The sequence below is a fragment of the Labrus bergylta genome, chromosome 10 (assembly GCF_963930695.1).
Source record: "Labrus bergylta chromosome 10, fLabBer1.1, whole genome shotgun sequence".
Taxonomy (NCBI): domain Eukaryota; kingdom Metazoa; phylum Chordata; class Actinopteri; order Labriformes; family Labridae; genus Labrus; species Labrus bergylta.
The window spans coordinates 14,119,210-14,142,585 of record NC_089204.1 but is presented as its reverse complement, the minus strand read 5'-3'; the positions used below and the strand labels follow the sequence as shown (position 1 = coordinate 14,142,585).

The 23,376-nt window shown below is 42.6% G+C and overlaps 1 protein-coding gene across 2 annotated transcripts in view; it reads left to right on the top strand.

The window, feature by feature from the left end:
- Nucleotides 1–291: 291 nt before the first annotated feature.
- cdh11 (cadherin 11, type 2, OB-cadherin (osteoblast)) overlaps nt 292–23,376 on the top strand; it is a 93,738-nt gene continuing 70,653 nt past the window's right edge. The window contains exons 1-2 of one of the 2 annotated variants that reach the window (XM_065959309.1): nt 292–812; nt 12,530–12,599. The gene's annotated coding sequence lies outside the window, so the exon portion shown is untranslated. The remainder of the gene's footprint in view (nt 813–12,529; nt 12,600–23,376) is intronic. The other variant, XM_020645652.3, reaches the window with a different exon arrangement.

Genomic DNA, 23,376 nt, shown 5'->3' with positions numbered 1-23,376 from the left:
GTTTATTCCCAGAGCCCCCTAACAGGATAATTAAATAGCATTAACATCACAAATGTATTGTATGATCCCATAGAAAGCCAGGGGATGTAGAAAAAGAAGAAAGTAAGAGCATAGAGAAGGTTACTGTAGTTTCCAACGCCCTCCATCGGCAGCGACATCTCTCTCTCTCTCTCTCTCTCTCTCTCTCTCTCTCACACACACACACACACACACACACACACACACACACACACACACACACACACACACACGCACACACACAATTGCCCTGCTGCCGTCGCGCGCCCCGCTCAGCTTCCCTCACTCCGCTTCCGAGGCTTGTGGAGGGAGGACTGATAAACGGAGCTGGTGGTGCTGTGGTGCCGGATTTTTGATACCCGAAGGAAGGAAGTTAGAAGGGAAGCGAGGAAGGAAGATAGAAAGGAGGGATGTTACGGTGATTTCCCCTCTTTTTCTCTCCTGACAAACACCTCCTCACTACTTTTCATCATCACAGCCTCGGAGCCTTGTAAAGACGCTCCACTGCTGTTTTTTTTTTTATCCATCACCGGCGGATAAAAAACAGGAGAGGGAACATTTCAGGGTTTGAGGAGAAACGACTTGGCTCTGCTTTCCTTTTTATAACCCTCCTCTTCTCCAAGCACCCACAAACAGTAACGCAGGAGGGGGGGTTTACTCCGTGGATGTGTTGGACATCTGAGAAAAGAAGCAACAATACTTGGGAGAAGTGAGCGTTTCTGCTGGCTTGTATGTATTGGAGGAAATTTCCTTGGAGAGACGGGCTGCTGCGCGCGGAGTCTCTCACTTCCAAGGTAAGCTTGCTGGAGTTAAAAGGCTGGTTTTTCAACACAGTCCCATTCATCTATTTTTCCTCTGCTCAATCTGTTTCTCTCCGTGCTGTTACTGTCCGTGCGTCTCCTTCTGCAGAGGGGTTAATGAGCGTAAAACAGGCGTCAGAAGTGAAATGTTGTCGGTTCCCGGGATGCTGTGGCTCGCCTCTGGAAGAATCCAGCGCAGTCATACAAACATTTGTGCACACGCATACTAAAAAGGTCACCTTAAGGGGATGTCGGAATTGGTTATGTTTTAGTAAATACGGGAATAAGGCACGAAAAGCCCCCCAGAGCCTTTGCGCATTAGCGATACCAACAGCATAAGAAGACTTGTGTGTATGTTGCTGAGGCTGCAACAGAGGAGACTTTCTTCAGCCTTCAGACCACTGGATGACGGTTGGGATTTGTGCGGTTTCCACATCACACAGATCTACAAGCGCACTGTGCATCGGTGTTGGTTTGCGTATTTGCGCTCGATTGATATGTGTGTGTGCGTGCGCGTGCATGCATGCGTGTTTCTGGGTATGTGTGTGTGTGTCTGTGTAAGTATGTGTGTGTTTCTGGCCACGTATAGTGAGTGGTTAAACTCGCTCCCTTTCGCTGCCTCTGTGTCTCCGCGTAACGGCGACGCACAACTTTTCTTGATTTAGTTTTTACGATTAAATCCAATCATTGAGAAAGCAATCTCTCGATGGATCAAAAGAGACATGCAGTTGTCGCTTTATTTGCATTATGTGGATAAAAGGCCATATTCTCACAGAAAGCGTTCAAAAAAGTGGTCTCCACACTTAAAAAAAAAAAACTATGAACCACACCACAACCTTATTAATTTATTTCTTCTTTTTATATTCTGCTCTTACAGATCTCTGTAGGGTTCATTATGGCTTTTGTGGAATTAAGACCTTGAAATGTGATCCCCTGTAGGCTCCTTAGTATTCAGTCCATTTGAATACTTTCAGCCGGAGCTGCGTCCTGCCCTTTTCCGTGTGCGCCAGCGCCGGCGAAACTGCATAAAAATTGCATACAGATCACTTGCCCGTAGGCTCATTCAGGCTCATTCTGCACTCAATTAGGTCCGTGCGTTTGCCTTATTGTCCCTGCAGGGCCACATCAGATATTTATTTAATTGTTACACAGATAGCCAATGAAATCCAGATGAACCGGCTCTTTGCTGGTGGACTCTCTGAGTGTGCTGGTTTGATAGGAATAATTATGGTTGGATGGAGCTATGAGTGCTGAGAGTAAAAGTGAGATATAGGTGTATAATTTGGGCAGCTGCAATTCCGCTGCGTTTTTCAATGGGTGAGCGGAGAGAGGGAGAAACACTGAACGGCTGTGCAGTTTGGTATTCATGACACAGCCTGAGATTGCTGCTCTCAAGCAAGCAATAATCTCTCTTCTCCCTCTCCAACTCTCTCTCCCCTCCTGTCTCCCACACTGTTGCTGCTATGCAATGTCTCTGCGCTGTCTCCCCACTTTACCTCATCTATACCTCCATCTCTTCTTCATCTTTCTCCTCTGCCTTTCCATCTCTCTTCCTCCCGGCCTCTCTCTGTACTTTCCAGTCTTGTGGGAGTCATTGAGAAAATAATTTGCTGTTGTTGTGTTTCATTCGACAGGGGGGCTGGTTCTTATAGCAGTCAGGCTTCTTGCTTGCTTGCTTGGTTTGCAGGGTTGTTTCTTGCAGTGTTTCAACAAAAAAAAAAGTCTGCCTTCAACAATGAAGAGAAAGGTTCACAGAGAGAAAACCTTGAGAGGTACCAGCTCCACTTCACAGAAAATAAGGGGTTTGTAAAATCCTTGTGTTATAATCTCACAGGCGAAAAAAAACCCATTTTAACTAGTTTTCAGAATTGCACTTTTGTGGTCTTTTTTTCCACGTCTCTGTATCATGTGGCTACATTACAGAGCAGAGTGTTTATTTTTTCCTTCTTTGCATTTTACCAATTAGCCTGTAGACCAGTCAAACTTGCAGTGACACAAAACAGAATTCCCCTTTTTTTTTCCAGCTCTGGTGAGTTTACAGCGGTTACTTAAAAAGGCACATCGCAACAAATGAAAGTCCCTAATGTATCTCCACTTTTGAAATGCTGCTTGTTGTTTTCTGTGGGTTTAACATTAAAGCCTCCGTGCCGTTGCCTTCACACAAAGCTCCCCACAGTATCACCCTATTTGTGCTTTTGGATGTTTGCTTAATTCTCTAACCAAGTCTTCTTGCTACTATTTTAGTCACAGTAATTCAGTTTGGATGGAGAAGTGGAAACAAGGTTGGGAAAAGAAGAAACATGAGGGCAGACCTGAGGAGAAAAAGAGCATGACTCCTATCAGAGTATGAGGGGGAGGAAGAGGAGGAGGGCAGCATGACTTCCATGAGCAGTGTACTCCGTCTCGCTCTTTTATGAGAGCCACTGCTGCCAGACAGCGCTTGTCTTCACTTCGCTATCACAAGTATGAACACTCATAGCGCCCCCCCCCCCCCCCCCCCCCCCCCCCCCCAATCCCTCCTCAGTTCCCACAATAGTCTGGTTTTTATGTCTGGGGAAGTGATTGCACTCTTAGAAGAAAAAAAAAACAAGACAGAAACACAGAATCCCCACTTGTACCGGTACGTCTTTGTGCTATTTAAGGGGAGCTGTGTTTACAGAAACCTGGCTCGGTCGGATGACACATGAAAGCAGGGTGGGTGAGATATCAGATTTTCTTCTTTCTTTTTTTTTTTTTTTAACTGATGCTCAGCCAAGAAACTGTGCGAAAACTGACACAGAAATGTCGTCAGATTTTTATTGGATTCGTCGACGACCCCCACATTGGAAATGTTCTGCTTGGTGGTGACGTTCCTTATAGTTTGCAGAGATAAAATTAAACCTGTGAACACACACATGGTCCTTAAGTTTGAAAAGACACAACCAGACCAGTCATGGCTGTTTAACTTGTGCTTCCCCAATCAAGTTTCCACAGTTCATGTGTGTGTGTGTGTAATGGCTTCCTTATGAGTGGATAACAGCGGCGAGCCACTCAATCTCTTTATAGAAAAACTCAGATGCAATATCCCATGGAGGCTTTAGTTGTAGTGCTTTTTCTCTTTCTCATGTCTCCTCCTCTTATCAGACATTTCTGCGTTTCATCTTCCAGCAGAGGAACTTCATACTGGATTCAAAGCGCTCTTTACCATAAATGACTTTGCAGACTAAATAAGCAGAGAGGATGTGCTTATGTCACATGGTTTTTACATTCAAATCCTGAACTGACTCTGGCGGTGAGCCACTTATGGCTGATGTCGTGTTCTTAAGGGCTGAATTAAGATGAAAAAACACAGGGAAAAAAAAATGTCTCCTACTGGAATGAGTTTAAAGGCAGCTGACTCCAAACACTGCTGACGTAGCCCACCAGGGAGGGGGGCGAGATAGAGGGATTAATTTATAACACTGTAATTGTTATATTTACATTTAATTAGCCGCCAGCTGCTCGTTCTCATAAGTCAAGGCATTGTAAACTAGATTCTTTTAAACTGTTACAGAGAGGGGGAGAAAGCAGGCGTGTTGAACAGAAACAGCGGGAGCGAGAACTCAAATAAGAAGACGTAGAGAGAAGAGGAAAGAGGGGGTGTGGGTGGAGGGGTGAAAGAGAGAGGTACTAGACCTTTTCTAGGTGACGACAGAGGGAGCTGTTGGGCTTCGCTGCAGCGACGGCTGCCCTGCTCGCTCTCTTTTTTTTCTCTCTCTTTTCTGATTCTTTCCAAATCTCTGCCTGTGTGTTTCTCCCCCCCCCTCCCCCTCTTTCTCCCTCTTTCTATCCTTCTCCCTCCCTCTCTCTGAGAGACAGTCAGCCGGAGAGATGGAGAGGTAGTTAGGCTCCCCAGGGATGCAGGATTCAATCTGCACACCCCAAAGACACACACACACACACACACACAAACAAACACAAAAGTCCAAGTCTGTCTGGATAAGCATGTCCAAAGACTGGCTTCTGTTACCCTCAGATTCGCATTACCTCCCGCCGCGAGAGAGAGGGAGAGAGAAGGGGGGGGGACAGAAGTTAAGAAAGAGGGCGAGGGTTGAGGGGGAATTCAGTTTTTTTTTTTCACTTTTGCCCCTGCACTAGCTTGTTTTCCTTTCCCCCCCGTCTCTCGGTCCGTGGGTTCCACAAAAAGCAGAGTGGGTTCAACAGTCTTGAGCCTTCTGTAGTTTTTACTCTTAAAAACTTGTCTCAACTCTTTCCTGCACTCATCCATGGCTCTCCTCTAACGCCTACATCTTCTCCTCCCGCCCTCTTGTCCCCGTCTATCCTCTACAACATTGATGGGAAGCCAGGTAGATGTTACAGTGACTTATAATTTCCTGTAGCAGTGATGTGATGGGATTATAACTCTAATCCCCGGCCTCAACGAGATTAAATGACAGAGTCAGTAATTAGTGTTTCTGACCTTTAATCTCTTTAGGTGCCCTCCAGAGAAAGAAAGAAAAAAAGACAGGAGGCGAGGTGGGATGGTGGGATGGTGGGATGGTGGTGGAACGATTTTCTGGGTATCAGTGCATGTGAGGAGCAGTGAGACAGCACAGGTGGTTCACTGTTGTTGACACAGTTTCCTGGCAGTATAATGTCAGGGCTTTAGTTTCTTTGGCTTTTAAGCACGGGGCTTGTATGTTTCTTTTTCTTGTGCTCATGTGGTTTCACTTAGAGCTCCAGCTTTCTGCATTCCAGCAGCATGAAAGTTGGAGAAGATGAAGAGGTTAAGCAGAATCGGTCAAGTTAGTCACATGACGAACAAGGTTTTCTTTAATAATTAGAGCATCATTTTCCTTTTTTAAACTCAAAGTATGTCCTTTGATCAACATTTTGAGCTACTATCCAGTAGAGACACTGTATAAAGCTGTTTCTCCTAAATAATCAGTGTTTTTCTGACGATTTCCTGTTGGGATAGATGACATCAGAAAGGGCTGTGAGCAGAGCTGCCGATGGTTTATTTTTTTTCATGGATCGAGTCCTTTAGTGTTCATCTTTTATGAGGTTTTCTCCTCCAAAATAAATGGATCAGGTCAATAAAACTGGTAAATCCACTGAATAAACCAGGTTCACCTATTGAAAAAAAGATCTCAGGACAGAAATTGCTCAACTTCCTGTTAGGGGCTGGAAGCTGAGCTGTCGTCAAGTCCTTCATCATGTTAAATACAGTTATAGGGAATTAGGAAACTCTGATAAATATGCATTTTATGTATATAATACGACTCATGTTGGCAGACTGAGGGTTTAGATGTGGCACATGGAGTGAAAAAAGGGACAAATAGTCATCTTCATGACAAACAGCCCAGTCTGATTCAGATGACTCGTGCCTGAGATTGTTACAGCCGTAGAGTCATGTTATCAACCTCTCTCAAATAACTGTGATCAGGAACTTTGAAAGAGATTGATTACCTATCTGTTGCTTATATTTTAAGGATTATTCCTCCACCTTTACTAAATGCATGTTTGGATTTAATCGAGTCTCTGAAAAGGGGAGAAAGAAGTGAGTAAATTTAACATCGATCTAAAGTCAGTCTCGTTTTTTTTCCTCTTCCATATTTTAAGGAAGTGAGACAAACCAGTCATTCATGAAGACATCCCATGCTTTCATTAAAAGCAAAGTCACATTGAAGTCGTTACGAAGCTGAAGCCAGATGGACATTAAGAACGTAGGACTTGTGCGACAACAAGGAAAACAGCTCTGCAAAGAAAACAACAAGGACACCACTTAGAGCAATTAAAAAAAAAAAGAAATGTGAAGGCACAGAAACACTCTATTAAGTGAGGACTTTTTAGACCTGACTCGCTTTTTATCACCTCTCATGCAGGCTATCACATTAAAAGCTTTATCAGTTGTTCTGCAGGAGCGACTGCATATTGCTCTTCAGTTACTGTGACCTTTTCTGCCGCACCCGAGACGGAGAGGAGAGCAGCCGGCGAGGATTTACCGCCCTGGCGATGAGGCCGTGCTGTAATTGTGATAACAGCTGGATCCTGGATCAATGCTAATTCAGGATTAACGAGCGATGTCATCGATTCTGCTATTGATGATCAGAATGCGGCGTTGACAGGGTTATTGATCGGATAAAAATGAGAATTGATTACTTCGGATAGGGAGCAGTATTGATTAGAGCACTTTGTGTGTTTTCTTGTCTAACTTTCTCCTACATGCATGCAGGTTTGTGCGTGTGTAAGCAAATATATTAGAAAGGCAGGTTCAGAGAGTGTGTATTGTGCAGCATGTCTGTGTAATCCGGTGTAATTTGTTGTCTGTGACAGTCGTTAGGTGCAGTCAGGTGGTTTGTGGTCTCATGACACCGGTCACACGAGAGAAAGAAAAGCAAGGTTGTTTGCTTTTACAGCCAATTTTAACTGCATGTTTCGCTTTGGTAGACAGAATTCAGCAAGGAGAGAGAGAGAGAGAGAGAGAGAGAGAGAGAGAAAGAGAGAGAGAAAGAGTGAAGAAGAGAGTGAAAAAAAAAGGAAATCGGTTGAAGTTCAGGAACATCTCACATGTGAATTACTGGAAGTTTTCTCAGAATTCTGCTATCAATTTAGTGCAAAACGAATCCAAATTAGGGTCAGTGATTTTTTTTAGCGGGGTTTGTTTTAAAGCCAATTAATAATTCACAGCTGAGAGGCTTCTGGTTTGACAGTTTTTGTGTGAAGTTACAGTGGAGTCAGTGAGGAAGAAAGAGAGAAAGGGAAGAGAGGGGAGTTTAAGCGCGTGGGTCAAGGAGAGATTTAATGAGTCGTTTGCTTCTCATTATTCAGAATAATAATTAACAATGAGTGTGTGTTTATGTGTGTGTGTGTGTGCATGCGTGCGTGCGTGCGTGCGTGCGTGTGAAGGCCCACTGAAGAAGCAGTCATTTACAGCTGTCTCTACTGTCTCTCCATACTCTTCTTCACTTTCTTCAACTCAAGATTATTTTTATTAATCACTGATTTCAACATTTTTTTTTTTTTTCAATTTTCAATAAACAAATAAGTTCACAGAATGCATGAAATACACTGGGGGGGGGGGGGGAGAAAAAGAAGGAAATTCACATCACATTTGTCCTCAAAAACTTAAAAGAATATATTGATTATAAATGAAGCATTTATTGTTTCTTTGTCAACCTACTTACCCCTCTTATCATTCCCTTTTATAATTGAATCCTGTTACACACACACTCATGCACAGGTGAGAGAGTGTATTTGCACACGATGTGCTGGTGATTACCATAATTAACATGGTTATGTTAATTGTGGCGAGTTAATTTTGCTGATGGAACACATTTGTAAAGGTGAACTCAATGGGAGGAGTGTGTGTGTGTGTGTGTGTTTGTCTGAGTTTCTGTTTACGTGGTCTGTACACATCAATGTGTGTGTGTTCTGTCCGTGTTAGCGGCTGACAGATCCTCTTCCAACAGGTGTGTGTAACCTGGAAACAGGATTTATTTTGCTGCTCACGTGCTGATACAGACGGGGAAACCAGAAACAACCTGTCATAAGGCCAAAAGAAGGGACACACACACACACACACACACACACACACACACACACACACACACACACACACACACACACACACACACACACACACACACACACACACACACACAATATGGCCTCAGTGGTCAGCCAAAAGAGTAAATGCTGCGGAGGGCTTATCTGATTATGAGCAGGGTTAGATAGAGGACTCGGCATGATAGGGGTGGATGAAGGGCCACAAAAGATAAACACGGTGATAGTTTAACAAAAAAATAAAAATGGGGTCCTGCTGCTCACTGGTCTAACAACCATGTATCTTTGACCTCCGTCTGGCCAAAAAAACATTTGTCATGAGTCCCTCCCTGTGCGTTTTCCTCCGCTGTGCCGACGTTTAAACCAACACGATTTAAACTGAATGACACACGCACAGAAAGGACAGAAATAGCTGCATAATGAACATGGCTAACAAATAGCTGGAGGGCAGAATGCAACACAAATTGTTATGATGGGTGGGTGTCGGATGTCATGGTGAGAGGAGGGGCTCCAGCGCCTATTTGTGAAAACATTCTCTCTGCAAATAAATGGCCCGTAATCCCCATGTTTGACGTTTTGTTTTTTTTTCCGCCCCAGACACAATATGAGGCTATATTTAGCGTCTTTAGCTTCTCGCTGGTTTTTTGTAGCAGCTACTAAAGAGAAAGTATTCTGTGTTTTCTGTCGCTCTGTCCCAGGGAGACAGAAGAGCAAAGACTCCTACAGCAAAGCTTATTTTGCTTGGTTATATTCTTTTCAGAAATGTCACAAACATGAAGTCATGGCGGACGATTTTTACAAGCAAAAAAGCGTGATTGTTTGCCTGTCTGGATATAGGGCTGATGGTGACAGTCTGTGCAAGCTCATTCTTTTGGTACAAGTGGGTGTTAGGGAATGTGATTTTTAGAACCACGTTTAAAGCTCTACTAGAATTCTAGACAACCTGAATTCCTTATTTGTTTCCCCCAATGTTTGGACAGCTACGAGTTAAAAATATCGATAGTTTTCCAAGTTCCCTCTATCTGACCGTGTGTATCTGTATCACTTTGATAAATATGAGAAGAGGCTTCTTAGTCACACATATTTTAATGTTTCAGTGTGTTTGTGAATTTCCAACGTTAACCAGTCAGCGTGCTGGCAAAGCCTGCTCTTGATGTCAAAGTAATGCTTTGATCACACTGAGACTTATCTCGTGTAGTTCTCATCCTCTCCTGTCTCTCTCCCCTCCTTCTAGCCTTACATCCACTCTTCCTATCTCTCCCTAACTTCTCCTATTTTCTCCATCTGTCCTCTTCTATATACCACACCCCCCCCCTCCTTTATTCATCGCCTCTTTGCCTGTTAGAAGGCACATGAAAAGAATCCAAAAATAAACCTCACTCTGACAGATGTGCTGATTTAATTCACTTTTTTGATAACTATAAAACAGCTTTCACTTCATATAATGTTTGCTAAATTAAGCATCACACAGGTATGCATAGAGGATGCTGCCGTCTTATACTAATGATCCGCTCCCTAAAAAAAAAAAAAAAAACTGGACTCATGTGAACTGAGGAGTCCGTATTGATTCGGCTCTCCGGATATGAAAGTGTGCCTCGAAAGATAATAGTGTTTCTGTCTGCTGTTTATCCTCACACACTCTGTTTCCCACAGAAGAGTTCTTGAGATTATATAACTGCCTTAATCCCACTCCAAACACACAAACAACAGTGCACCCTTTACAAGCTCCGATGAGATGCTGCAGCGGCAGATGACAGTTCGACCGCGTGCTCACGGACATGGAGATAACAGCGCACTCTGACACACACAAAAAGCCTGTTTTTTTTCCCCTCATACGACGGAGCATTACTGCAAGGTTGACCTCTTTACCATAATAACCTCCTTTCATTAGTGTCCCTCTGTCTATTTCTGTGTATGTGCCTCTTTATTTTCCCTTTTCTCTCCCTGGTATTACTTTTATTAACTCCCACATCCCTTTTTGCATTTTTTTTCTGTCTCCTCAGCCACGCTTCATCGACTGTGACACTTTTCATGCCACACTGTGATTGAATATGACGGCTGCGTCTTCGTTTGGCGGCATTAATTTCACTCTTTGGCACGTGACTGGCTTGACTCCGGTATATGTCTTCATCTGACCATAACTCTGTATCTTATAAAACACACTCTTTCTCTCTTCTGTCCTGTACTTTTGCATTGCTCCATCTGCTTTTTCTCCCCTCTCTCTTCACTTTCTTTTATCTGTGTCTCTTCACCCAAATAGTCTCCATTTCTCATTCTTTGTCCGTCTTTATCTCCTGCTTCCACTGCCGCTGAAGATTTCAGTTACAGCTGTGACTGCGTTGACCTTTTTCAGTGAAAGGAGACGCGAGTGAACGACAGGTACGACCTCCTCCAGCACAGGCTAATTGTTATTTTACTACAGAAGGCCAAAGCTATATTAAGATAGGTGTGGGAAAAAAGGGCTGATACAACGCAGAAACTCAGCTGTCCAGTCTCTGACACTTTTCTTCACACTGACTTTAATCCGTGTAGGAGATGTAATCAACGCCTGACATTCAAAGGGAATCATTTTCCAAAAACAGAGTTGATTTTGCCCTTTAAACCTCGAGGAGTATACGTGAGAGTTAAGACGGGTTCTCTTTATTTCACACTGACGTTAAGATGTGGTACCCACTTCATAAACCCATTTGATGCAGGCTGCAGTTTCTTGTCATTTTGAAGAACACTGACAAAGAAATATTTCATGAGATATCGGATTTGTAGCATATTGGATATGAATGTTTTTGAGGTGGTTGTTTACAGATAATCCCTTTGGAGTTATTTTGAAATCAACACAAGTAGGAGTTGCTCTGAGCCACTTTCGTACATCATATGTGTTCTCAATGTTTATGCGCAGTGACATCCAATTTGTCACAGCCGTGTTTACTTTCATTGTGATGTTATGAAAGCAAGTGGCATCACCACTGTTTATACTCTAGTGGCAAGGTTGAACAAACCAGGTCACAGTGTGCTTTTTATGTGTGTGTGTGTGTGTGTGTGTGTGTGTGTGTGTGTGTGTGTGTGTGTGTGTGTGTGTGTCTATCTGTCTTTTTGTTTGTGCACACATGGATGTGTCACTCCAATGTGCCCGGACATGGAGGTGTTTTCACACACAAGCTGACCATGCAAGGTCACTGTGCAGTCTGTGTGTTTGTGCACCTGAGCATGAGTATCCAGAAAAAACATGTAAAAGTGGATTCCGGCAGTCTGTGTGCATGTGTCCATGTCACTTAATAGTGATATATGCATTGTCACCTTGGGCTGTTTGTGTGTTTGTGTTTGTGTTTCTATGTGAGAAAAGCTTCTGGAAAATCAAAGACAACCGGGAATTTCCTCAAAAGAGTGAACAAGTTGTGTTAGGTTGAGTTTAGGTGTGTTGATGAAGGATCCAGTGATGTTGATCTAGTCTAACAAGCATACTGCAATAATGATACAAAAAAAAAAGTGTGTTCAGGTGGCATCAAAGCTTGTCTAGACAGCTGTTTTAACCTTTTTAAATGAGAAAATGGCCTCAATGTTTTATTCACAGAGCATGCTAATATATTATTCAACAAGGCAATGTGCCAATCTTTTAGAGCAGTTTAGAGCAGCAAGAGCCACATGTCACCAGGTTTCACTCTCCAGATGAAAAGAAATATATCAAAGAAAGTATCTTGCTGTGACAGTTGGAGGCGAGAAAAACACTCCCCTCATTGGAGAGGATTTCCATTTTCTATTTATCCTTTAGACACAGTATTTGTCTGATGCATTTATTCCAGGCAATTTGCACAGAGAGGAGAATAAATGGTTCACTTGCTTAAGGACTCTTGACTGTGATTGGTGTTGAGAATTGTATTCTGAAATCTAACCTCTCCACTGCAAGCCTCAGTTTCCTTTTCTTGAAAAATAGTCACTTCTGCAAGTTTTCACAAAGAGATTTTGCATTTTTCATGGGTAAAAGAGGTCTCTAAACATAACAGCTGATACATTATTTCTCATAAGAAATGAATGTTCTGATTCTGGTAACAAAATAAAGCAAGAATGAAGTAAATCAAATTTTAAAAAAAGAAGACTTCAACTTTTCCAGATGTTTTCTGTAGACAAACTTGCATCAGTTTTGGGGATCTTTGGCAAAATGAACCATTTTTTATTTTTTTTTAGCTTTGTAGAGATTTGTGATTCCTATGGGGGTCTTTGGTTCGGGGGGAGTTTGAGAACCAACAGCGCTGGCTCATTGAGGTATGTGATTGCTGCTCAGATCAACAAAGAGCTCTCTGTGTCAACCTGGAGAAAGAAAGAAAGCTGGTTTGGCCTCAACCACCATGTTGGGTTGAAAGAGAGTAGGGGGGGTTATTATCAAGTATCCAGTGCGTTGATGCATTGGTTTGGAGCAGCATGTGGAGGGGAGGAAATAGAAAATGAGAATGGGAGGGAGCAGGGAGGGGGGGGATCTTTTTTGCTGGGGAGGATGTATTGGCACAATGACCCTTGTGTCCTCCAGTTTTGTCAATGAGTTGAGTGTTTGTTAGAGTTTAGTGGGTGAGGGCCGGGGGACGGCGATTTGGAGGGGTAATTAGGGTCATTACACATGCATGGTAGGTGTAATGGTCCGCGACATTGCTGATCAATTCCTCCCTCTTACGTCCATGCCAACCCCCTGTTCCTGTCAAAGCACAAAAACCCATTCATCACTCATCCAGAGTTAATTCTCGATAAACTATCAGATATTTGTAAAAGACAAAAATAGTTAATCGTTAAAGTATTGCTTTTTTTGGTTACAAATCATTAAGCTTTACTGTAGAAGTCAAAGGTTGTCAACACATTTCTTTAAAATTGTTTATACTTTCAGCCAAACCCTGCAAGCCCAAACACCACTTACCAAGTGATCAATACCAAGTGAACATTGCAGCCCTTCAAGCATGTATTTCATCAAGTGTTGTATTTGCTTTATTAGAGACGGGATCAAAGGTCAAGTTAATCAAAAATCCAACATGCCAACTAAACAAATTCTAGCTTCCTAAAGTTGTACCATAATAACAAGGCTCTAGTTGGTATTTTTCCCATTTCTAAACGGCCTACTTCCTGATCAAATATTCTTCTTCATGTTATGTCCAACATGGACAACTGACATGAGAGAAATACCGACTGTTGCAATATTAATGAAGCTGTCCCCTTTCCTGAAGCCTTTCCTTTCAAAGGGATTCAATGTTTGACAACGCGGTTATCACTTTGAAATCAAACCCATCATTGCACTTTATCATTATGAATAAAAAAACGATTCAGAGCTGTAAAACCAGTAATGACTTCTCGCTGAACAGATCACAACCTTCCTTTGAGCCCCAGTGTTTGGCCAGTAAGGTCTCCGTGGGCTAATGTGTATGACAACCGTGTGTGTCAGTTTCTGGATAAATGGTGATGGATATGGGGGGGGCAGGGGAGAGTGAATCCCATCCTTAAGGGTGGTCTTAAAAGGCTTAGTGGCATCCTCTAAGACCTTGTGTTCTGCCCCTTGCCTCCTCAATAGAGCAAAGCTAATCTGGGTCTGCTTAGGGCTGCTTCTGACGTCTCTTGGGCGACTGTCTCCATCCTTTTTTTCTCTCTCTTTTTTAGTATCTCAACCTTAGCGACTGGCTGTCTCACTCAAGGACACTTTGACTGGACGCATGGTTGTTGATGCACATATATTCCAGAGAGAGAAGTGTTGACCTCTGAGCCAGAGACTCGTCTGTCAAAACACTTGATGAAAACCTGCCGACAGTGTACAGAGGTCTCCATCAACTTCTGTCCATCTGACTGTCTGGCTGCGATACCTGAGAAATACCCAGTGTGTGAGGTTAGATGATTGAACTTTATTGTTTGTGATTGCTAGATGTCTTGCATCTGATATTTAGCAAATACTACCGTTCCTTTTTTGTTAGACTGCTGTTAGTTTGTTAGAATATGTTAAGCTGTTCCATTGGTAATGATCATCAAAAACTAAAGTGTTGGCATCAAGCCCCAATATCAGATCAAAGGTTTTTGTGTCATAAAAGATAGGCCAACAGTTATTTTCAGAACAAATGTTCTTTTAGTTAAACCTAGCTTGTTCAAATGCCCTTTTTTTTTAAATTTAAAATGTCAATCAATCAAAATGGTGCAATAATATATATCATTGTTCAGGTAAATCATATTGTGGTAGCTTTATGGGTCACCCTATCTCCATCTCACTATCTCTTCTTCCTTTCTCCCTCGCCGACTCCAGAGGGTCATGGTGTCAGCTGTTGGACAATAGGACAGCTGTATCCAGATCAACCCGAAGACCCACAAGCCCCCGGGGGTGGGATTAAGCCAATTAGTAGCTGTCAATCACTGTGACATATCATGGACAGCTAGATCAATACTTGGAGGGGGTTGGTGAAAAGGTGGGACTGACTGACTGAATAGATGGAGGCTGGATGAAAAAATTGTGGGTGACTGGAGGGATGAGTGGGCGTTGCAGAGAAGTGTGGCTGGATGGAGGGATGAAAGGATGTCTGGAGGATGCAAAGTGGACACTGGAGACTGCGGAGATGTCTGGTCTGCAGGAGGAGGGGAACAAAAGCAGAAATCAGATGGGTTTCTAATGGATTTAGGGATTAAGTATATACACATGTTCCCCAAACCAGCGTTTGGAAAGAAAAAGAAGTCAGGCAATGTAACATATGGTTCTCATTAAATCATTGTAGGAAATACTGGACTAATGAACTAGTTGAAACTGGACTATATGGAGATGCATGCAAAATAATAGAGTGAATAGTGACGATGGTAAAGGGGCTTTAGGGGCAGAAAAACAAAGGGATTTAGGGAAGAAAATCTCATACCATAATAATAATAATATATATAGCCTCAGCTTGCAATATGAACATGTTCATAAATCCTCCTCCCTCTCTTCCTCCTGATCATCTCTCCATATCCCTCTTGTTTTGCATTCAAGTATTTTGTATTGTGTGCTCTGTAGTCCAAAGAGTTGTCTGACATAGAATTTGTTTATCATGGTTCAGGCCATCAGATCGTCTGCGACAGTTAAGGGAGGAACAAAAATCCCTCAGTGGAGAATCAATAGGCTGCAGAGAGAGAATGATGGTGTGGGGGGAGGAAGAGGAGGAGGAGGAGGAGGAAGAGGATGTGGGGCAAGAAATTAAGCCAAAGAAACAGGAAAGGAAATTGGAGAAAGATGGGGGAGAATAGGGATGCGGATGGTTTTTAAAGGAGCATGGCATCTGATTCAAATAAGCAAGAAAGAACAGCAGGATGTTGAAAAGATGTTCATCAATACAGTTCAATCAAGAAAGACACAAAAATGGAATTGAATGAGAGAATTAAAGAATAGTATGAAGAGCGAGACATCTGCCAGATCCAGGCTATGGAAATAATTGAATGAATGTGTATCAATAGTGGAACGCTACTGTTCCTTTACATGTTTGTCAATGATTGAGTTTAAAGTGAATGGACTGTAGAACTGCAGGATGTAGAACCGCATCGATGGTGAATGGGAGGAAGAGTAACAGAGAAGATGAACTGAGGAGAAGAAGTAAGAAGAGAGGGAAAGGGAAGAAAAGGAAGAGATGATGGTGTAAAAATTCCCAAGCACGAAGAGGATGCAAGTGACACAAAGCGAGAAATGGAACAAACATGAAAAGGGAGAAAATAGAGATCTTTTAAAAGCAATAAAGATGAATACAATTATGTAACTGCTAAATGAGGTTTCTTAAAATCTGGGGAAAAAAATGATAAAAGGCCAGATGAGAGAGAGAAAATAAGGAGGGAGAGCAGAAAAGCAGTTAAAAAGAGACACGGAAGGGCAGAGGATGTTGTATGAATATGATGCTCGGAACATCTGGCATGACTCTCTGAAAGTTCTTCGGCCTTTTGAATTTGAGTGTGTGTGTTTGTGAGAGAGAGTGACAGAAAAGAGGGTATCGGGTGGGGGTTTGTTAGTCTAAAGCAGTGATGCACAAAGACACACAAACCAGGCCTGCCACACTCACTTATACACGCCTGGGTGGATTCAGAAAGAAAAGATCGAAGGTTTGAGGAAGCGAGCGATGGAGAGGAAATCTAGATGGGGACAGGGGGGGAAAAGGGAGGAGAAGGACAGATGGAGGGGAGGAGAGGGAGGGGGGGGGGAGGGGAGAGACTAAGACGAGGAGGGAGTCGGAGGAAAGATTTGTTCTTGATTGATTTACCTCGCTGTCCAAGGCCACTGAGTCATGTAATCATCAGGAGGGATTTTGATCAGCACTCTTTATGGGAGGGATGTGTCATTTTCTTCAGCCTGATCATGTGACCGAACATGGAAGTACATGTTATATTTTCTCCGACGTCTAAATATTCACAATGAGTCTCAGATATTCATAGAAAAGGCCGTAAACAACGTTCTCATCTCCTTTTTTTTCAAGCGCATGGAAAGATTTTCTACATTTTTTAACCCTAAAGATGCAGTGAATTATTCATTGTTTTCTTTTCTCTTTTTTTTTTTGTTGCATAACTTCTGAGCGTAAGGGCCTTGTGTGCAATTTAAACCTAAAGAAATGCACTTTGCGCCTTTAGTTTGGTGTTTGTATGATTTCAAAAAGTCCTCACAAGTGTGTTTTCTGCCCGTTTGCACTCGTAAAGAGGCTTTGAATAATTCATGCTGTTTCGTCAGTAACATATTGTTCAAACTTCTGGTGGAGGAAATCTCCGTCCTTTGTTGCGTCTTCTTTCAAAATTTTTAACCCCTACTTTGGTATATTTCACAATTAATACTCTGATAGAAGAAACCTTTTATACTGAATACATTTGAAACTTCTAACAAGCTCCCTCTCTTCTTTTTTCTGTTGTGTTTCATCCCTTTTTTCCCCCCTCTTTAAAAGTGTATTCTGTCTGGTCTTTGAGGTCTTAACAAGCATATTTTCTGCCTGTTTTAACCCTTAAGGAGGCGCTGAATAATTCATCAGGTTGTGCTCCCAACAGTTTTGCTAATGGCTCAGTCACAAAGCCATACATTTGTAAATGAGGGTAATCCACCTTTATGAGTCCTGGAGCATGTGTGGAAGGCTCAGTGTGTGTGTGAGTGTGTGTGTGTGTGTGTGTGCGCGCGCGCGCGCGCGTGTGTGTGTTTAGACGGGTCAGGCTCTCAGGTTTGAAGACAAGGAGCGTTTTGTCCAACAAGAATTTTGGTGTTTTTTTGCATGTGTGTGTGTGTGTGTGTGTGTGTGTGTGCTAGTGTGTGTATGTGTGTGTGTGTTATCTGTTGAGTGCTGCCAGGATTTGTAGCTGTGCTGCCACAATGACCCTTTCATCCGAAGAACCATCTGATTGTGTGTGTATGCATGTGTGCGTGGTCATCCATGCATTTGGTGTGTGTGTGTGTGCGTGTGAGATTTTGCAGGCCTCTTTTCTCCGCGACCCAATCTCTTTATCTGTTCAGAACAACAAAAGACGGAGGCCTGAAGGCACAGACACAAACGGACGGACGATAGACACAGAGACAGACAGCAGGAAGATAAGCAGACAGAGACACACAAATCTGTATTATTCAGGTCAAGACACACACAAACACACACACTTGAGCTTTAATCAGAAGCTGTCAATACAGTCAAAGCCTCTGTACCTGCTACCCGTATCTTGCCACTAACACAGGTGTCTAGGACCGTTAACACTCCAGTGAAAGGCGGATCGGCTATCACAGCCATACGGCTTTGCTGAATGCCTGGAAATCATCCTCTTGTCCAAAAGTGAATGTGCTTTTGCTTGTATACATGCAATTGACACTCAAATAGCAATTGAAGAATACGGTTAAATTCCTAGATAACCAACATGAGCAGCGTGCAGGAGTGGGAGAAGTGCAGGGACGGAGCGAGAGGAGAGAAATGAGAGCAAAGCAGTGAAGTAGAAAAGCTTTTCAGCTGCAAGATAAGAGCATATTAGGGCGAGTACAGGTGGGAAAAGACCAAATAGGGTGGGGTGGGGGGAGGTTTATTAGTACTTGATGGTACAAGTTCTCGGACTAAGTGAGGACTGGAATGACTGACTGGAGTTGTGATCGCAAAGGTTGTTTCCACGCCGGGGATGCTCAAAAACAGATTAGACTTAATATATAAGAGAAACGTGGCTTTACTCCATGCTTCATCTTTAATAGTAGTCAGCAATTTGGAGGTTCTTTGTTCGGGGAATATGTAGGGAAAAAAAGAGTGTGTAAGAGGAAGAGAGAGACGATTGGTGACAGAATGGGCGAGGAAAGATACAAAAATGGAGATACAGTCGCAGAACTCTTGAATGGAAAGAAGAAATGAGGCAAAAAAGAGAACAAGGAATGGAAACTCTGGTGGTGCAGGCCGTGTATGTGTGTGTGTGTGTGTGTGTGTGTGTGTGTGTGTGGCTGGTTAGCTGCAAATAGCTCTGTTGAAACAAACTATGTCTGACAGCAATCACACACACACATTTAAACTACCTGCCTTGAGGGGATGCCATCTAGCTTTCCTTCTCTGCAGAAGCACTTCTCGACCCTCTCAGACTTCTAATTTGATGAGTTTTCCATGGCTGTGGCCTGCAGTTCCTGTGTATGCATAAGATGGTGTGTGGTTTTGGCAAAAGCTATGGTCGATTTATTTCTGGCATCCTTGACTGGTTGGACATGCAAAGCAAAGTCTGGGTTTATACCCCACATCTCCATTTTTGTCTCCAATTGCACATATTCACTTGTTTTTCTCCTTTCCGACGTCTTTTCTGCTCCCCCCCCTCCTCAGACTCTCCCTTTTTATGTGCCTCTCCACGCACAGCTTAAAAACTGTGAAGGCTGCTCAATGTCTACAAGAAAGAAGTGATTGAAAGTGATGATTGTAGGCTACTAAAATAAATACTAGGTAAGAAAATGAATGAGAAGTCCTTGGTTAAAACATTTAAACCTTCAGTTTAAATAACTTTAACTTCATCATTGTTAAGTAACTGATTGACTTTTGATTTTCCAAAGTACTCACTCTTGCAGTAATAACGGGATATTAACTACAACACGCACAAGTAATTCAAACCTTGATGGCTTAAATTTTAATGGTAAAATACATTTTTTGCATGTAGATAGTAATGCTTGTTTTCAGTCACCTTGCCTTCCAAGGTAACCTGCTAATGAAATGCTCAGTCTGTATCTATGCCAAAAAATGCCCTTCTGTAGCATCTCCCTTGTTTCTTGTCTATTATCAGTGGATCACAAAGATCCAATGCTTAAATATGTGTCCTGTAATATATGCCATTACAGGACAAGAGACTCACTCTTTTAACTGGTGCAGACAAACAGTACAGGGTTTTTATTAAAGCTTTTTAAATCCAATGACAAGCAAATGGAAAACTGTCTGTTTGCTGGTAATGAGGTCAACTCTGTTATCATTTAATGGGCTCATTAAGAATTTTGCCCCTAGCAAAACATTTTCCTCCTCTTATTAATGAACACAGGAACTTAACGGTTGAGTAACCAACTTGGTCACCTTTATTAGAGCACAGATATTCACAGTGGAGATCCATACAAACGTACAAAAAAACACTACCAACCTGCTGTAGTTGATAGTAGCCCTTTTCAGACTGCTTTTATAGCAAAAGTGATGTAACTTAGCTCAGGGAACGTCGTTGTTGTTTTTTTTCTTAGAATATTACCAAACTCAAATAATAGATGAACAAAATAGTGTATCTGTTCAATGGTTAACAACTTATCAATCAATCCTTCAAGCTCGAGTCTGCAATAAAACCAAAATGGGGCAGAACATTGTGGAAACTGACAGTTGACTCTGTCACTGACAGTAAAGTCTGGGTGGTCCTGGATGGGGGCAGGGCAGTCGTTATGGAAACAGTGGTAGGTGAAAACTTCTACCCATTACATATTAGTGAGGGTGGATGTCAGAGACGATGTCGTAAAAGCTGTAAAGTGTTTTTGTGTGTGAGAGAGACAGAGAAGGAGGGAGAGAGGCGCAGTAACTGAACTGAACTCATTTACATAACACGACAGCAAACTGCAGTAAAAGGGACACTTTTATTTTGATGGTGTGTGGCGGACCTACAGGGAGACATAGTAGAAGGGAAGAGACAACACCCCCCCCCCACACACACACACACACACACACACACACACACACACACACACACACACACACACACACACACACACACACAGTAAATGGCTTACAAATGAGTTGAGTGTGATGTAAATGGTTTGTTTTACAGTCTTTGTTTGATCCTGTTAAACAGTGATTGGCAGCTACCACTGCACAACCTTTTCACCCCAGACGTTAACCTCCTCACTGTCACAGGAGAAGCCAGACAAGCTCTGCTCTGATGCATTACAATGCGCAGGAAGGTGCCTGAGTAGGAATGCTTTTTTTTCTGCCCTATTTTAATTCTGGATTTGTTTACCTCACATGTTGTGACACATGAGGGGAGGACACTTCCTGGTGAATCACAACAGGCAGAGATGCTGATTTGAATGGATGCGGACTGTTTGTTCCACTAAGCCTCTGTTTTACCAAGCAAATTAGGAAAAGGACAACCAGTGCTGCCCTGCACGGCATGACTAGATGCCTAATTCAACAGTACAGAGACTTTTCTTCACTCTTTTTCAGCCGTGGATGGAAAGTGATTAAAAATAAGTTGATGCCTCTCTGGATGAAATGAAAGCAAAGCTGCATCCCAGGGTGAATATTTCTTGTGATTAAAGTAGCTGCTTCATCGAAATTTGACGTAGCCTTTATCTTTTCAAAAGAGAGAACCATAAATGAGCTTTGTATGCGGAGATAAGGACAGAAGCAGACAAGGGTAGGGTTTTGAATACCTGGGTATTGCATATGTATGTCATCATACCCACTGGTACTCACAGGTAATGATGCCTCCTCCTTCATCTTTGCCTTTGACTGTGCGGGAGTGTCTTTGTGTGTCAGGAAAGTATGACGGAAAGTGGCCCTGTTCTACACATAGAAAACATTTCAAAAAAGTGTCTGCACAACCACCACAAAGGGACACGAGAAAGCAGGGGAGTGAGTGTGTGTGTGTGTGTGTGTGTGTGTGCGTTTGTGATTGTGGGTGGCACAGATAGAAAGCTGGAGATATGAGTCACTTTGAAAAGTGAGCAAGTCCGACATAACCGAAGCCACTCCATCACTTTCTGTCACTCTTTAATGCTTTTCCTTTAATATTTCCATACATGTGTCACATGTGCTGGTTTGGTTGTTAGGAGATGAATTCTAGTAACTAGAAGGTCTACTATAGTGCTAAAAAAATCTGTTCCCAGCATGGCAGCAGCTCATTGGTGGTAACATGAGTTTGGTGTAAAAACTGAAATAGGAAAAGTGGGTAAAGTGTTTCATAAGGTGGCCTCAGGTGGGTTAGTGGGTCAGCTGTTTATCAACCTCACTCTGTGTCCTTGTCGAGCTGTCTTACACAATCCAACAGCAAGATTCTGAACACTTGGCACGACCTTCAGAAAGTAGCTATTATGGAGCATTCAAGCTGCCCTCTCTAGGGATTGGTTGAAGTGGAAGAGTGTTGCTCTGAGAGCCCACTGTAATAAAACCAAAAAGAGCTTCAATGGACATCATTTCAAGATGTACAAACACTATAAGGATATTGGATTTGCAGTTATTACATGTCAGTTTACATCAATGTTCTATCTTTCAGGTAGGCTTGCCCTGATTCTGGTATAACGTGGTGGTTGGCCATACATTGATTACACACAGATAACGTCACTTGTTCTTTGGCTGCCGTCATTTTTGTGTTAACAAAACATAGACATGACGGTAACCACACGTATGAACTGAGCGCGACAAGTTGGAGTGGTCCTTTTTCTGCATGTCATTCCTCACTCTTTCGCTCCCCGATATCCTAATCTATCCAGTTATATCCAAATAAAGGCATAAAATCCCCAAAATGAATCTAAAAAATATGTTTACTGCGGCATCCATACTTTCATGCTAACATTACTTTGTTATTTCTTGCACCATGCTTCTAGATTTTACCTGATTGAACCATCAAACAAATATTATGCTCTCTTCTAAGAAATAACCTTTTGCTCACAGGAATTACACTTTTACCTTTATAAAGATATTGAATGATTTATCATTACAATGACAGGTCAAGATTTCATCAAATTTAAAGGGGGAAACCAATGTCACAGGACTTTTACCGACAATACATATTCTAGAGATGAGAGCCTTAAAGAAAATGATAAAACATGGACTAAACACTTCCAGGCTTGATATGCTTTACTGTCAGACAGAACTTGTTTGTAAAGCGTGTCAAAGTGAACTGATGTGGCCTCCCTGCCTTGTCCTGACTGATCTAAATCAGCAAGACTGACAGAAATAAATCAAAGGCTTAATTTCACTGTGTACCTTGAGAATGCCTGAACAAGTAGTGCTGTGAACGTGCTCTGAACTTGAGTCAGATTGGTTTGACCTCTGGTCATGTCTCTAATCAACCTCCAACACTTTACCTCAATCGATCGCTGGAAGGGCTTCATTTCTAAAGGCCGTACGTCTAAACAAGCCATCAGGGATCCTGGAGGCCACCGGCGACTCGGTAATAGCATTGCCGGTGTCTCTTTAAACCTGCTGTCTTTACAAATGAATTAGCCTGTTGGCAGCTACTGTCCCAACTAGCTAACCAAAGCACAAAGAAGGAGCCTTTGGGAGCAGTTTAATGGCACACTAAAAATAGGGGACTATATGTGTGTAGGGTGGAACAGGTGTTTACCCTCCTCGTGCGTTTTGTCCTGCTTTTGGGAGGCCCTGGATACACCCAGCATATCTGCTTCTCTCTCCCGCTTCCCTCGCTTTATCTTTCCCTGGATCCCCTGAGGCTGTTTAGAGGGGATCTGTGACAGATTCTGCTGTGTCTGCGTGTAGCACTAGTAGCTCAGGTAGTAATGACTGGCAGATGGGGTTATCCATCAACAGTCGATTCTCTGCAAGCAACGCGACCACCCTCTCCCTATCCATCTATTTATCTCTCTATCTAAATGATGCATCTGAATAATAAT